Here is a 15,053-nt window from a genome sequence, read left to right on the forward strand (position 1 = left end):
AAAACACTTGCCTTGTGTAAGCCACCCAGTTAGTTGTACTGCATTACAGCAGCCCAAACTAATAGCCAAGTGACCTCCTAGGTAACTTCTTATGCAGTGGCACTTGGTAGAGTTCTTGACCTTGATGGATTCAGGAGCAGTCATGTACTGGATCTAGTATTCAGTGTTCGCAGTGAAGCTACTAGGAGGGGACTGTTGATGAGTAAAGAAGGCTGTCCCGACACTGGGAAGGCCCACTGGCGGGTGGCATGCTTTCTTCCCATCTGCTTCCCTTCCGGGGTGAACCACCAGGTGACTTCCCCCAACTCAGTGCTGGTATCCACTCTGGATCTGTCACCATCACCACCCATCCCTGCCAGTTAGTGCTGAAAAGCATGAGCTTTGGCCACCTCATTTCCTGTTCCTGGCTCCACCTCTTGCGAAGTCTTGGGCAAACCACTTAATCAGTCTGAGCTGCCTTTCCTAACCTGCAAAAATAGGCATGTCATACCTGCCTTCCAGACAAAAACTTTTGTCTTGTTCATCTCTATTCTCTCAGCACCTGGTAACCACTAGGTGGTTGGTCATTAATTACTAGTTTTGTCAACTGATGGGACAGGGAGACCCAGTATCTTCTGCCTATATGATGTTTAGTGTCAGGCCCAGAACTGGAAGTGTTTTATGGTATACTGTGCCTGTTGGGGAGTGCAAAGAATGTCACAGACTTCAAAATGCTTTTTTTAAAAAAACTTTTTTTAAAAAACTGCTTCCAGACCTTTTGGAAGCAGTGACTTTCCAAATAACCAGTCTACCAATAAAGTTTATGGAAGCTCGAAATTGTTTTCCCAAGAGCTATTAAAGGTCTTTATATCTAATTCTTTGCTTGAAATAAAGAACACACTGAATTCATCTGGGTTGTGCTGATGTGCTCTGTAAGCTCTCAGGCTTTGCACATTAGGAAACCTTTGGAGTGAGTTGTCTGACCTTGTAGAAGTTTGAGTGGTGTTAGTAGGTTTATGCTGGAGTTACAGGAACAGCTGTCAGGGGACATGTTGTCCAATAACAGGATAGCACAGGAAGGAAAGAGCAGCTTTACTGTGTGGTTGTGTTTGTTAACACCACTCTAAGCCCTGATCTCCTTGTGTGGTGTGTGTGGAAACAAAGAGGATTTTCATTGCAATTAGTGTTCAAAAAAAATAAATAAATAAACAACAACAACAAAAGCATGCTCCACTGGGTCATTAGAGGAATGCTGGCCAACGCATCCTTACAGCTTTTTATTTGAAAGATATATTTGTTGTGAATAATTAGCAAGTTTATCCCAAGATTTGTATGCCTGGGAAGAGCAAAGTACACATAGTAACACTACATTTTGGCCCTGATCTTCATACAATCGGTTAGCATTCTTCTATTATGAGGTCCCAATAGGCAGCAAGAGGCCTTGGCAAAAGATGTGTTGACAATTCTGTCCTCTTACACACAGTGTATGCCTACTGGGTAGAGAAGGAAAGAAACTCAACTTCTGAGCACTTAGTATATGCTGGGCATTTCCTTCTGTTTCTCACACTTTAATTTATGAGCCATATGAGAAGTATGCAGTGTGCTCGAAATAGTACTTCTGTGTTACAACAGAGTTTCATTCTGTTCTGATCTAACCTGATTTAGTGGTATTACATGAATCACGAGTTTTGAAATTAAAACACTGGTTAAAATAAAGTGGTATGGGAATAGCCGTTATTACGAAGTCGTGATGTGCATATACTGTATATACGTGGCTAGGACAGCACAGTCTTTTTTGGCTGTGAAAATTTAGTCGTAGAATTTGTTCTCGTCTTTAAAATTTTTAGCTGTGGCTAAACGTTGCAGAAGGAAGCCCTTCTTATTCCCTGTTACTGAAATTCACAGGCAACAGTAACAGCAAATGAAAAATAGAAAGGGAAAAAGCCATCTTCAGTGAAACAAGGAAATAGCCCTAACCTCAAACTATGAGGACACCTGCCAAATACTATGAAATCTGAATTAGGGGGAGGGAGGGTGCTGAGAGCCAGCACATATGTCCTCCAACCTCAGGCAGGATAGAGTTTCCCTTAAAGAAAGGGTCACGATTCTCAAATGCAAATCCAATGATCTTTTGGTTAGGGTGATGAGATCTAAAAGCATAGGCAAGTATGGAAGAAGAATCTGGGGATATTTTATGGATATTCATTCTATACTTTAGAAAGTGGATCTAAAGAAGAAAGCTTAAATACAGGCCATTTTTGTTGTCAGTGGTCTAGGCTCCTGCCAAGGAAGATGGCCTTTTGTGAGCTGGGCTCAGGGACTTTGTGATCTAAGACATTCATGCAAAATCTTGAGAAATGTTGAGAAAAGTTTTTGCTCTTGAAGTGAAGCACATAACAAATACAATGTAAAAATATGCAGGATACAAACCTAGGATGAATATTCCCTCAGCTATTCCTGAGCCTGCTCTCTCTGGGTCTTGTTCAAAGATAAAATTATCAGAAAGAAAACAGACCAAGGCCTGTCCTTACATAGGTCTAGGGGTCAGGCTGAAGAAACATGTATTTGAAGGTCGACTATGTCAGGGGGCAGAAGTCGTATTCTTTATAACCTTAGGATGTTACCTAAATACAATCTTTTTTAAAAAAAAATGGCTCAAAGCTATAGATTTTTAAAAAAAGAAAGATTATAAGACAAAGAAAAACAAACTTGAGGAATTCAGGAAAGAAATAGACGAAGAAGGCCATCAAAGAGGTGAACATACATACCATTAGAAGTGAAAAAAGGAGGAGTGAGAAGAGAAAGAGAAGGTGGAGGAGGTCAAGATGAGCCTCGACAGACGAGGAAGATGTGGTGGAAAAATAACTAAGAACATGAAAATCATGAGAGGAGTTACACCTAACGGGCAACAAAGGAGAACCAAATTATACAAAACTAGGAAGCCCAAAGAACAAGAAAGAAAGAAGGCAACAGAAAAAATATAGGGATAATGTTTCATCAAATTTGGAATTACTTGAATCTGCAGATGAAAAGGACCTACTGTGTCAAAGGAAACACACTGCAAGAACCCAACTCTGAGGTGTCCTCTGTCCACTACATCCTGCAGCTGTGGGAGGAGCCTCTGGGGCAGGCGGTCAGCAAGTGCAGCTGTGGGTGAAGATGCACTAGATGGTCTCAAGTGTTCCCGAAGCAGCGCTCAGTGCCAGGACACAGTGGAACAGGTTCTAAAGCAAGGATGCCGTGTGTCCCAGTGGTTTTATGCTCAGCCAGATTGTCAACATGTCTTCAGAAGACAGCAGCAGCAGACAAATATTTTTAATCCTGTGTGAATTTAGAAGAAAAAGCACACAGATATTTGTGTAAAAACTGTTTGACAGCAAAGGTGTTTTTTTTTTTTTTTTTTTTTTTTTTACAAGCAGAGTGGACAGTGAGAGAGAGAGAGACAGAGAGAAAGGTCTTCCTTTGCCATTGGTTCACCCTCCAATGGCCGGCGTGGCCGGCGCACTGCAGCCAGTGCACCGCGCTGATCTGATCTGAAGGCAGGAGCCAGGTACTTCTCCTGGTCTCCCATGGGGTGCGGGGCCCAAGCACTTGGGCCATCCTCCACTGCACTCCCAGGCCACAGCAGAGAGCTGGCCTGGAAGAGGGGCAACCGGGACAGAATCCGGCGCCCCGACCGGAACTAGAACCCAGTGTGCCGGCGCCGCAAGGCGGAGGATTAGCCTAGTGAGCCACAGCGCCGGCCAAAAAGCAGGTCTAGGGAATGAAAGCGGCACATGCTTTGGGGCTGAAGCCTTCGAAACTAGCATGCAGTTCTCCTCGTTACTTCCTGTGTTGTGGCAAACCCTGAAGCTTCACCCTGAGATGGTTCCTTGCCTCCGCCAGTCTCAGTAACTGAGTTTTATGTGTGTGGAACACAGGGCATAATGATGAAATACAGAGATTGTCAAGAGTAGGAAGCAACTACAGTCAGTAGACAAGGCTCAGTAGGAGGACCTAGCGTGAGATTCAAGGGCGTGAAGAAGGGAAAAGTCAGTGCATTTCTCCCCTTCCGTCCCTTCCCAGCTGGGTACCAGCTCAGAGAAGTCTTGGAAAATGCTACTTTTAAAACTCAGCATCTCTGGGATATGGAGCAAAAGGAAGAAATATACCAGAAGGCAAAGAGGTCTAGAATTAGCCTGAATAAAACCATTTCTGGAAGAAACCGAGATCATAACTTAGATACATTGTAGTGGCTCATCTTGCAAATCAGCAATTCACTTGGGGGGCCGGCGCCGTGGCATAACTGGTAAAGCTGCCACCTGCAGTGCAAACATCCCATTTGGGTGCCAGTTTGAGATCTGGCTGCTCCACTTCCAATCCAGCTCTCTGCTATGGCCTGGGAAAGCAGTAGAAGATGGCCCAAATCTCTGGGCCCCTGCACCCCCGTGGGAACCCAGAAGAAGCTCCTGGCTCCTGGCTTCAGATTGGCGCAGCTCCAGACGTTGCAGCCATTTGGGGAGTGAATCAGCAGATGTAAGACCTCTCTCTCTCTCTCTGCCTCTCTGTAACTCTTCCTTTCAAATAAATAAATTTGAAAAAATACACTTGTGGAGGGGCCCACACTGTGGCATATTGGATTAAGCCTCTGCCTGGGAGCCGGCATCCCATATGTGTGCTGGTTCGTGTCCCTGCTGCTCCTCTTCCAAACCATCTACTTGCTATGGCCTAGGAAAGTAGTGGAAGATGGCCTAAGTGCTTGAGCCCCTGCACCCATGTGGGAGACCCGGAAGAAGCTCCTGGCCCCTGGCTTTAGATTGCCCCAGCTCCGGCCATTGCAGCCATTTGGGGAGTGAACTAGTAGATGGAAGACCTCTCTTTCTGTCTCCCTCTTCTGTAATTCTGCCTCTCAGATAAATAAATCTTAAGGAAAAAAAAAAAAAACTTGGAGGAGACTGGTAGGAAGTCAATTTTGGCTATCATTTTAGGCATGGGACCTATTCTTCTGTTAAAAGACTGGTGGTTGATATTTTAATTTTTTAGCAGATGTGTGTCTGTTCCTTGTATTTCAGTGCTTCCAAGCCCAGAAGGGAAGAGAAAGGGTACTTTTCAGTGACCAGAAATTTCAAAAAATTATGTGATTAAGTTTGGGATATGCCATTTGGAGTCTTGCCAATTCCAACAGCAAGAGGTCTTCATGGCCAGAGAGAGAACTGCAGAATCTTAAAAATGTAGAGGAAATGCCATTGGACTGTAAAGCAGGGTGAAATAATACACCTGACATTCAACCGGAGTGCTCCTGGAGTTCTACCCTCAGCAGCTCCACCAGGAGGGACTGTCCCCAAGTTCACATCTGCCTCTCGTCTCAAAGGCCGAACTCAACAGGGGAGCTATCACAATCAAGTTGGGCGGGATAAATTTCTCTCGCAGGAACAAAATTATGAAAATATATCTCTAAATTCCACTTGGTATATTATCATTACCTGTGTGCTGCTTGTCAATACACAGGACAGTAAAGAGGGTTTCCAGTTTACCTATAATGTCAAGATATATGGTATATATAGTGATTTATCCTAAAGACAGTTTGAATAACCTGCTATAATCTGTCAAGAAGGTCATTAGCCCTTTTGGCCTGATACTGTTATTTTTTCAGTCATGTGTTTGGTCATACCTGGAAGTTTTTAGGCCAGACTAAATTTTAAAAGGAAAAGAAAAAAATGTAGACTCAATTTAAAAGATGAAAAATGGATATGGTAGAAAACCATGGTGAGTTACTTATTACCATTACTAAATTTAGCTATGATACATCTTACACTCAAGAAAAATGAAAGTGGGAAGGAGGCAACATATGCATTATTTAGTTTCCCTCATTCAGAGAGCAAATCTCCAACTGCTGAGGATAAGACACTCACCCAGGATGATAATGGGACATAGTTTTAATTGAAGGTTTAGTAAAATTCCTTCTCAGTTTACCATATGCACCACCATTTATCAGGCTTAGATTTGGAAATAATTGTGTCTGAACTTGATTTTCCAAATCCTGGAAAAATGATGCACAGGAATGCAATCAAGATCCTTATATGTTCTAGGTTGCTCCAAAGTTTACTTTCTAGTTTTAAATAAAATCAGTGTGCCTAGTATATTTTTCTGTTTCACAAAAGTACTTTGAGAATATAGTGGATAGGCCAGCGCCGCGGCTCACTAGGCTAATCCTCCGCCTTGTGACGCCGGCACACCGGGTTCTAGTCCCGGTCGGGGCGCCGGATTCTGTCCTGGTTGCCCCTCTTCCAGGCCAGCTCTCTGCTGTGGCCAGGGAGTGCAGTGGAGGATGGCCCAAGTGCTTGGGCCCTGCACCCCATGGGAGACCAGGAGAAGCACCTGGCTCCTGCCATCGGATCAGCGCGGTGCGCCGGCTGCAGCGCGCCAGCCGCGGCGGCCATTGGAGGGTGAATCAACAGCAAAGGAAGACCTTTCTCTCTGTCTCTCTCTCTCTCACTGTCCACTCTGCCTGTCAAATAAATAAATAAATAAATAAATAAATATAGAGCATAAGAAAAAAATCTAGGGTCCTGTAACTGGATAAGTTTGTTAATATCTTTTGTAAACACTGGGAACTTAAAAAAGAGAAAAGGCAGAAATGAACAATGAGAAGTTTAGGATTCTTACTTCCAATAGAGGGCTCTCCAGTTGGATGCTCAACTGCTAGACAGTGTGATCTAAAACAGCAGTAGATCATTTGAAGAGTCACAGGCTGAACCTTGAGATTTGGTCAGGTTTCACTTTTCCAGGCTGGGTTAGAGTACTTCAGGGGCATTGCAGGCCTCCTGAACCAATCCATTTAATATGGTATGAACCTAGACAAAGAGTTATGTAATCAGTGGGGACTGATAAGGTAATCCTTAGTTAAGGGTGAGATTTAACCTGCAGGGCTGGGATAACAGCCTAGAAAATGTTTAGAAAACCCCGTGGAGTCAGTATTTTCAGACTTCAATTCAGAGAGAGAAAATGAGCAGAGGGAAGAGGAATAGATCAATTAGGAGGGCAGGTCGGAAAGAAAGGCCATCAACCATGGAGCACGGACAGGGCGAGCTGCAGAGAGTTCTGGGGTTGCTGCTGTTGTTCTTAGGTGATTTGCTTTAAGGATTCTTGGGAATGCACATTATAATGTCTTGTTCAATTTAAAAGAGGTTTCCATCACCTATTCTAGAGTACTAGAAATTCTCGTTAAGATATTTTACTCCCAAAATAGCAGAGTAATTGGGGAAAAAAATGATTTTGGTACACGGGAATGGAATAAATTTTTAAGTTATGGCAAGAAATAAGTAAGCACTCAAGGAATCCTAGAAAAACATTAATGTAATATGAAAAGGTTATTTGAATCATTGAAGGCTGTATTAACTATCTACAATTATTTTTGGAAGTGATTGAAAACATATGAGTTTAAAAGTAGAAAAAAATCAACATTATAAAAAATCTATATTATGTAAACATAAGAAAACATATTTCACTTATTGAATTTTTCCTCCCAAACCAAGATCTTCCACTTTAAAAATGTCCAGATACACACAGAAACAAATATTCATCCTCTTTCTTTTCAAATATCTCTTTCAAACAAAGGAGTATCTTCTGCTCTGTTGGGCTGGCTGGATGAAATGCTTTCTGTACCACATGGAATGGCCTCTGAGAGTGGTAGCCACGCCAGTGCCAGTATGAGGGGTAAAGGGCAGTGGGAGGAGAGTCAACGCCATCCTCCCGTTTTCAGTGCAGGCATCTGATGTTCTCTGGACTGAATCCTGTATTATATAAACGTGCTCCACCACTCCCACGATCGTCCTGCTGCTCCAAGTCCCTTCTACACAGACATTCTGAAGCCACCATTGTCGTGACACGGTGATTTTTGAGTCACCTTTTATGGACACACCACTGTTTACAACACCCAAAATCTGCTGGCCACCAGACCCTCATTGGCAGCAGGAAGGATCACACCAGGCTCTTCACTACCCGCTGTAGCAAATCATTCATTATAATGTCATGATTTTGTTCAGTGATGAACACTTTGAAGTCCATTTGGAACAACTTATCCTTTGGATTCCTCCAGGATTTGAATATCAGCAGTAGTCTCCCATGGGCACAAAGGTTAAATGTCCTTTTTGAGTGCAATAGCTAATGCCAGCTGGGAATAGTCCAAGGGGATTCATGAAGATAAATGAATTCTGAGTATGCTTATTGGGGAGGAGGGTAAGGGGCATGCTTTAATGACAAGCAAGAACACATTATAGGCAAGAAAAAGGGCAGTTGAAGATGTAGAAAGTAGTGGTTAAGAGCTTTAGAATCAGGCATAAAATAATTGAAACCCAAGATAGAGAGATTTGAGTCTTCCCAGCTATTTCAAATAGTTCCAATTTTTATACTCAAGAGAACTATACACCATATGGACTTACAAGGCTTACTGATAGATCCATAAAATTATTTGGAGAGGTGTTTTGTTTGTTTAGAAAGTACAAAATGAGCATAGAGATTCCAGAAAATGAGAAATGAGCAAAAGTCAACAATTTGAAAAGCATTTGTAGGACTGCTATGTTCTACCAGGGTTTCAGTGGTGCTAAGACCAGTCGCTGCTCTCATGGAGCTCAGAGTCTAGGTGGAAGGAGGTAGTGTTTCAGGTGGACAGACCTTCAGGGAAAAATAAGCTTCTGCTATCCCAGAGGTGAGACAGAGGCACAGGAATTTTCACTGACCACAGGCTGCAGATGGGGTAAGTCTGTGGTGGGATCCAGTGAGCCTCCGTGTTTAGACTTTCATTCCATAAAAGAAAATAACCTATTCTCAATTTTCTAAGAAGGAAACCATATTCAGAAATAGAGAGTTAATGTTTTTGATACCAATTCTTGGGGAAAAAAAAGAAACAAGAAAGTGATAGGGGCAGGCATTGTTGTATAGAGGTTAAGCTGCCACCTGCGATGCCAGCATCCCATACAGGCACCGGCTTGAGTCCTGGCTGCTCCACTTCCGACCCCACTCCTTGCTAATGGCATGGGAGAAGTAGCGTAAGATGGCCCCAGTGTTTGTGTCCCTGCCACCCACGTGTGAGACCTCACTGAGGCTGCTGGCTCCTGGCTTTGGCCTGGCCCAATCCTGGCTGTTGCGGCCATCTAGGGAGTGAACCAGTGGATGAAAGATCTCAGCTCTCTCTCTCTCTCTCTCTCTCTCTCCCTCCCTCTCTCCCTCCCTCCCTTACCCCTCTCTCTTTGTAACTCTGACTTCCAAATAAATAAATCTTGTATAAAAGAAAATGACAGAGGTTTATTATTAAATAATGGTCAGCAGCATTAGGAAAGAGTCAACATTGATTCACCTTAAATTAATTTCACTCACTTTTCTGAAAGTGTTACACAAATTGATAGATCAAATGAATTTAATTTAGATAATAAAGTCTCTCAAAATATCCTTGGGGATAAAAAGAGAAATTGGAGAAATATGAATAGACTTGGATTGAAGCTAGCTGGAAACTATCCACAAGCGTTCCCCAGTGGGGCCAAGAGCAGATGTGGTCTTCACAGAGTGTTATTGTTCTGCCTACCTCCACAAGACCCTTTCATTTACGAACAGCACAGAGTTCAAAAACAAAATGAAGGTCCAAAAGATTGTGATGCTGAGGTAAAGACCAAGTCAGTAGCCCAGGCGGGAGGTGAAGAATATTTGGTTAACGGCAGAGATGGAAAAGAGAGATAAATCCCACATGAGCAGGATGGACTGCATCCCCACACATGGGACACAGGGGGAAAGTGATGTGGCTGCTTTGGGAAACGTCACATTCAAGATGCTGACAAGGTATTGCTGGACTTTCTAATCTGGTGTGCAGAGACACTGAACAAGATATAAGGATACGAGAGGCCCCTGAGCAGAATGAATGTCAACAGTGACCAACAGGAATATGACCTCTCACAGTTCACAGACCACGCAGTTGGTATCTAAAATAACTGCAGCAAAGCCAGTCTTACACAGAATGTCAGAATTTACTTAAGCTTTTGACACTAGCAGATGACAGAAGCGGACTTGAAAACTGACCATCCGGTGCCAAATTCTGACTTTTAGCGAGTTTCCTATGACACTAGAAGCCTGTCCAGCGAGGACTGGAGCTGTAGAAGGTAAGCGTCCAAGGGGAAGAAATATGGTGAGCACAGCTCAGGACACACCTATTTCAGGGACTGCAGAGGAAGAGGGTACCTTAAAGGAAAGGAAGCTAGCACTGTTGGAGAGAGAGCCAGTCCCTGGAGAGGATCTGAGTGTAGAAACCAGACGGCAGTCAGAGGGTGGAGAGCTTCCAGGATGAGGCAGTGGCTTGCGTTCGCAGGTTTTACCCAAAGGGTCAGGATGCTCAGTGCTGGAACACTGTGCCTCGTCCTCCTTTCATGTTCACCACCACTTCCCACGTTTTGGCTCTAGCTCCTGATTAGATCATAAGTTCCTTGCGAGCAAGCCCGTGTCTGACTTTCCTCCTCGTCTCTGTACTGCCTCGCGCAGCTCTGCCCCTAGTAGACTGACAAGAAACGTGAACGCTCTCGGCACACGGGATGAATCACCCCTAGGCTGTTTCCAAAGGCAGCGTCTCTAGTGCCAGAAATACATTGACTTCAAATGTGTGCTTCAATTTGAATGGATCTGACTAAATGGTGCCATCTGTTCTTAGGCAGTTTCAGAAACGTTTTAACACACTTCCACCTTTAAAAGGACAAGCATGGGGGCATACCCATGAGACAAAAAAGAGATCCTTAAATAAACAGAGAACAGACAGCAGTACATCCAGCCACACTTAAGCAGCTCCACATTAAGAATGTCTTTGAGGTTTAAGAGAATTTTATCTAGGAAGACACTGACGACGACTTCATGCCGAAAATATTTATGAGACGTCACAGAACTAGGCATGGACTCCTACAGCACTTTAATTACAGACTCCAGAAATAGAAGTTTAGTTTTTGTAAATCTCCTATTCCTTTGAAATGGGTACACTCCTCCAGTATCCATTAATGGTCCACATTGTGGTTTCTGTGTATCGGTTGTGAAGCCGAAGACAGCGGTTGAGAGTAGTCACAATGCTATTGGTTTATATCGATTGTTAATTTGACTGTCATTGCAGTACTTTGGGATTTATTGTCGTGCGACTATAACAGCGAAATGAAACCCATGTTTAAGTTCTGCAAATAACTTACAGTCACTTCCAAAACACCTCAACTTAGATTCTAAATTTGAGTTTGCGGTTTTACATGCACAGTTATTTGCTGATCCACTTTAGCATGCAAAATCACACACTGGCTAGCTTTGGTTATAGTTACTGTGGCAGAAAGTAATGGGTCAAATTTTCAGCCTATTTAACTCGCTAGCTACATCGTCATCACCAAAACCATGCCAGCATTTCGACATCTGTGTGTTTGCAATTTGGTGTAAATCAACTATGGTGTGTATCAAGAATTTATATTTACAGAAAGAATTTCTGGTTGAAATAGCAACCAGATACGTTATCCTTGTCTGAATGCATGTGCATCCATATTGAAATTCTTTGGTTAAGCCCCATTTTTCACAGGTGGAGATCTGAATGTATTTATTCATATAAATATTCATTTGGGATATTTTTAGATTTTTGTTGTTTGACAAGCTGATACTGCTAGCTCATCACTTGCATCTTGGCTCAGGTTCGTTTCTTTCTTGTAAAACATTTAAAATACAAAAAAGAGGACAGAGCATACTGTGACCAACACTCATGATTTTACAACCCCAGAATCTGCTTCTGGTGATTATTAAATAAAACAGAGGGTTGCAGATAAAGTAGAAGTGCCGAGGGGCGGCCGTTCACTCCTGTCCCTCACAAAGGCAACCACTGTCATTAATTTGCAGGTCCTTCTTGTTCTTTTTTTAAAACACTTTTAATGACTTAAGTCATAGCTCCATGGACAACTGATGATACTGCTTTTTAAAACAATTATGTAAATTCTGTCATAATGGTCATATCATTTCTTAATGTGCTATTTTTCCTTAGCATTCTATTTTAGAAATCTATCCGTGTCGATCTATACAAAAGTTGATCCACTTCAACTTCCCCGTAGTTTGGATTATCCCAGTTTATTCATCTTTGCTGAATGAAAAAGCCCCTTTGGGTTGTATAGCCTATACCAGTTTCTTGCTATTCCAGATAACATTGCAGTGAATTTCCTTGGGCATATGACTTGTGATGGTGTACTTGCTTAGGAGTTCTCTCTAGAGATTATGCCTGCTAGTCTATTGCTAGATTGGGGTTTGCAACTTTGCCACAGACTGTTACATTTCTGTAAAACATGTCCTAAGCTTATATAGTCTCCAGGAGTATATAGAAGTTTCCATGCCGTTAGGCCCTCGCTGACATTTGTTGTGTTAGACTTTATGATTTTTTTTAATGTCACCAGTCCTTTGGATGTGAAATGGTTTATCATTAGGGTTCGAAATTCTATAGTCCTGACTACTGACGAATTTAAGCTCTTTTTCAAATACATATTTAACCATTTTTAGACTTCTTCCTTTTTTTTAAAAGGACACATTTATTCAGTATCATAATCGGACTGTTATATTTAGCAGTCAACAGCATGGTTGGGAAAAAAGCAAAACACTACACAAAAACCCTTTGTTGGAATGTTTTACACGTTCCATAGAAACTAAATGAACCTGTTAACAGAATTAGTCCAATGCAATCCTCACAATTTTTTGCCCGTTCACATGAGTATTGGCTAAAGCAGGTTTTCTTTACAGTCGCTGGGCCCTGCCGCGCCTGTTGCAAGCTGTAGCTTCCTTGTCACTTCTCTGGCTCTCCCCTTCCTTCAAAGCTCTGTTTCCTGGCAGTTATTCAAGCCTTCTGCCCCTACCACGGCTGCTGCTACACCTAGAAGCCCCAGAGCCACTGTGATTTTGTGGTCTGGCACCCAGCACAGGGGCCACAGCTTCTGCTTCCAGTCTCCTCCCTCCACGGGTAAAAAATCTGAGGACTGATTGTGGTAACTGCCAAAATCATTAACTTCCGCCACCTCCAAAATGGCTCTCACAATTACCAAATCCATTGTAGCCATCCCCACTGCCACCAGAGCCACCGCAACCCCTGACATGTCTTCCACAACCAAAGCTGTCATTGCCACTAAAATCACCTCCACACCACAGCAGAGCTCCCAGGACTGCTCTGACCCTTTGGGCTGGCAGAAGCGCCGGCCATCTCCTGCTTCCCCCAGTCTTCACTGTCGTGACCTGTCCCAGGATGGTATTTCTGAATGACAGTCTCACCCAAGGTCACAAAAGCAAAGCCTCTCTCCTTGCCTTTGCCGTCAGTCAGTTGTGATCTGAATCCCTTCGATTTTCCCACACTGTCCAATACCATCTCCAGTGCCTTTCAAGTGTCTTCTTCGATACCAGCAAAGAACTTTGTCGCAGTGAGGAGGGCCCCTGGGCTTTGAGAATCTTCTCTTGAGATGGCCCTCTGTGGTCCTACCATTCTTGCATCCACCTTATGTGGCCTTGCATTCGTGGCTGCCTCTGTCCCATCTGTGGTGGCGTGGGCGACCAGCCCACAGCCCCTGGGAGCGGTTGGTGTTGGCATTCTCATCACCACACTGTCCATGAACGTTCTCCATTGCTCCTGGGCAGAACTTCCCCGGCTGTGAGGCTCCTGCAGAGACCCTGGCGTGGCCATGCCGGCTCTGACACTGCTTCCCCCGCAGCACCCATGGGCAGAAGCCGGACTGCCTCTTGATGGGTTACTTAATACCTTTCGCTCATTGTTTTTCTGAGCTCCTTGTCTTATTGATGTGTGGGAGCTCTTTAATTCAAATATTAATTTTTTTCAGCCATATGCATTACAGATATTTTCTCCAGGATATTTTTAACATTATGGTAGATTTTTATCACATAGAAGTTTTAAATTTTTGAGTTATTTGGTCAGATAGCTGAAATCAACTATTTTTTTAAATTTTCTGTCCTATCTTAAGGTATTCATCACTACCTTGGGTAGATTACAATATGCTTCCATATTTTCTTGTATGAGTGTTAACATTGTGCTATTTTACACACTTGGCTTCAATCCATTCAAGAATTGATTTGTATATAGCACAAGAGAATACCTAAATTTCTCCTTTTAGGGGCACATGTTATGGCACAGCAGCTTAAGATTCTGCTTAGAATACCCACATCCTAGCAGCAGATGCTGTCACAGGTACTTGAGTTCCTGCCACCTGCATGGGAGACCCAAGACGTGAGTGTTTGGCTTGTAGTTTTGGCCTGGCCCAGCCCCAGCTTTTGCAGGCATTTGGGGAGTGAGTTAGCAGATGGAGGATCTCTCTCTCTCTCTCTCTTTCTCTCTCTCTCTTTCTCTCTCTCTCTGCCTTTCAAATAAATAAATAAATAAATAAGACTTTAAAAGAAAATTAAGTGATTACTTTTGCTCAAGGTAAGTAGTCAGTTACTCCAGCACCATGTATCAGAATGTCCATCGTCTCTGTACTCTCCTACACAGAGTTCCTGAATGAGCACAGCGTGCTCCACTGAGCTGCTTGTCTGCTCCTACACCAATGCCACGGGGCTTTAATAACCATGCTCTATGGTAGATCTTGATTTATGTCAGGACAAGTCCCCATCCCTCCTTCTTTCACAGAATTACTTTTCATTTTATTTGAAGATTTTCTCTTCTATATTATTTTTAGAACCTCTCTTACTAAATAAGCAAAAGCTACAACATTTTTGTATCAATTACATTGAATATATAGGTAAATATATAAATATTCATTGATAAATTAGTGTTTTAAGTTTTTCATTTATGAAATGATATGTTTATATCTATTGTGTCATTTATTCCAATTTACTCTTCATGTCATTTAATATTTTATAATTTCCTGATAGATTACATACTTCCTGACTCATTGTTGCTAGGTTATTAGAACTTCATTGATTTCATATATTGATCTAGCATCCAGCAAGCTTGACAAACTTCTTAGTTCCTAACAGTTTATTTGTAGATTATCTTGAAGTTCCTAGGTAGATTAATGTAGTTTCTTTTTTTGTTGTTTAAGATTTACTTTATTTATTTG

General features: G+C 42.6%; 1 protein-coding gene across 8 annotated transcripts in view; it reads left to right on the forward strand.

Annotated features, from left to right (window-relative positions):
• Positions 1-15,053, forward strand: part of KIF6 (kinesin family member 6) — a 437,691-nt gene that overhangs the window by 145,164 nt on the left and 277,474 nt on the right. The window lies entirely within an intron of this gene.

The sequence above is a fragment of the Oryctolagus cuniculus genome, chromosome 5, assembly GCF_964237555.1.
Source record: "Oryctolagus cuniculus chromosome 5, mOryCun1.1, whole genome shotgun sequence".
Lineage (NCBI taxonomy): Eukaryota > Metazoa > Chordata > Mammalia > Lagomorpha > Leporidae > Oryctolagus > Oryctolagus cuniculus.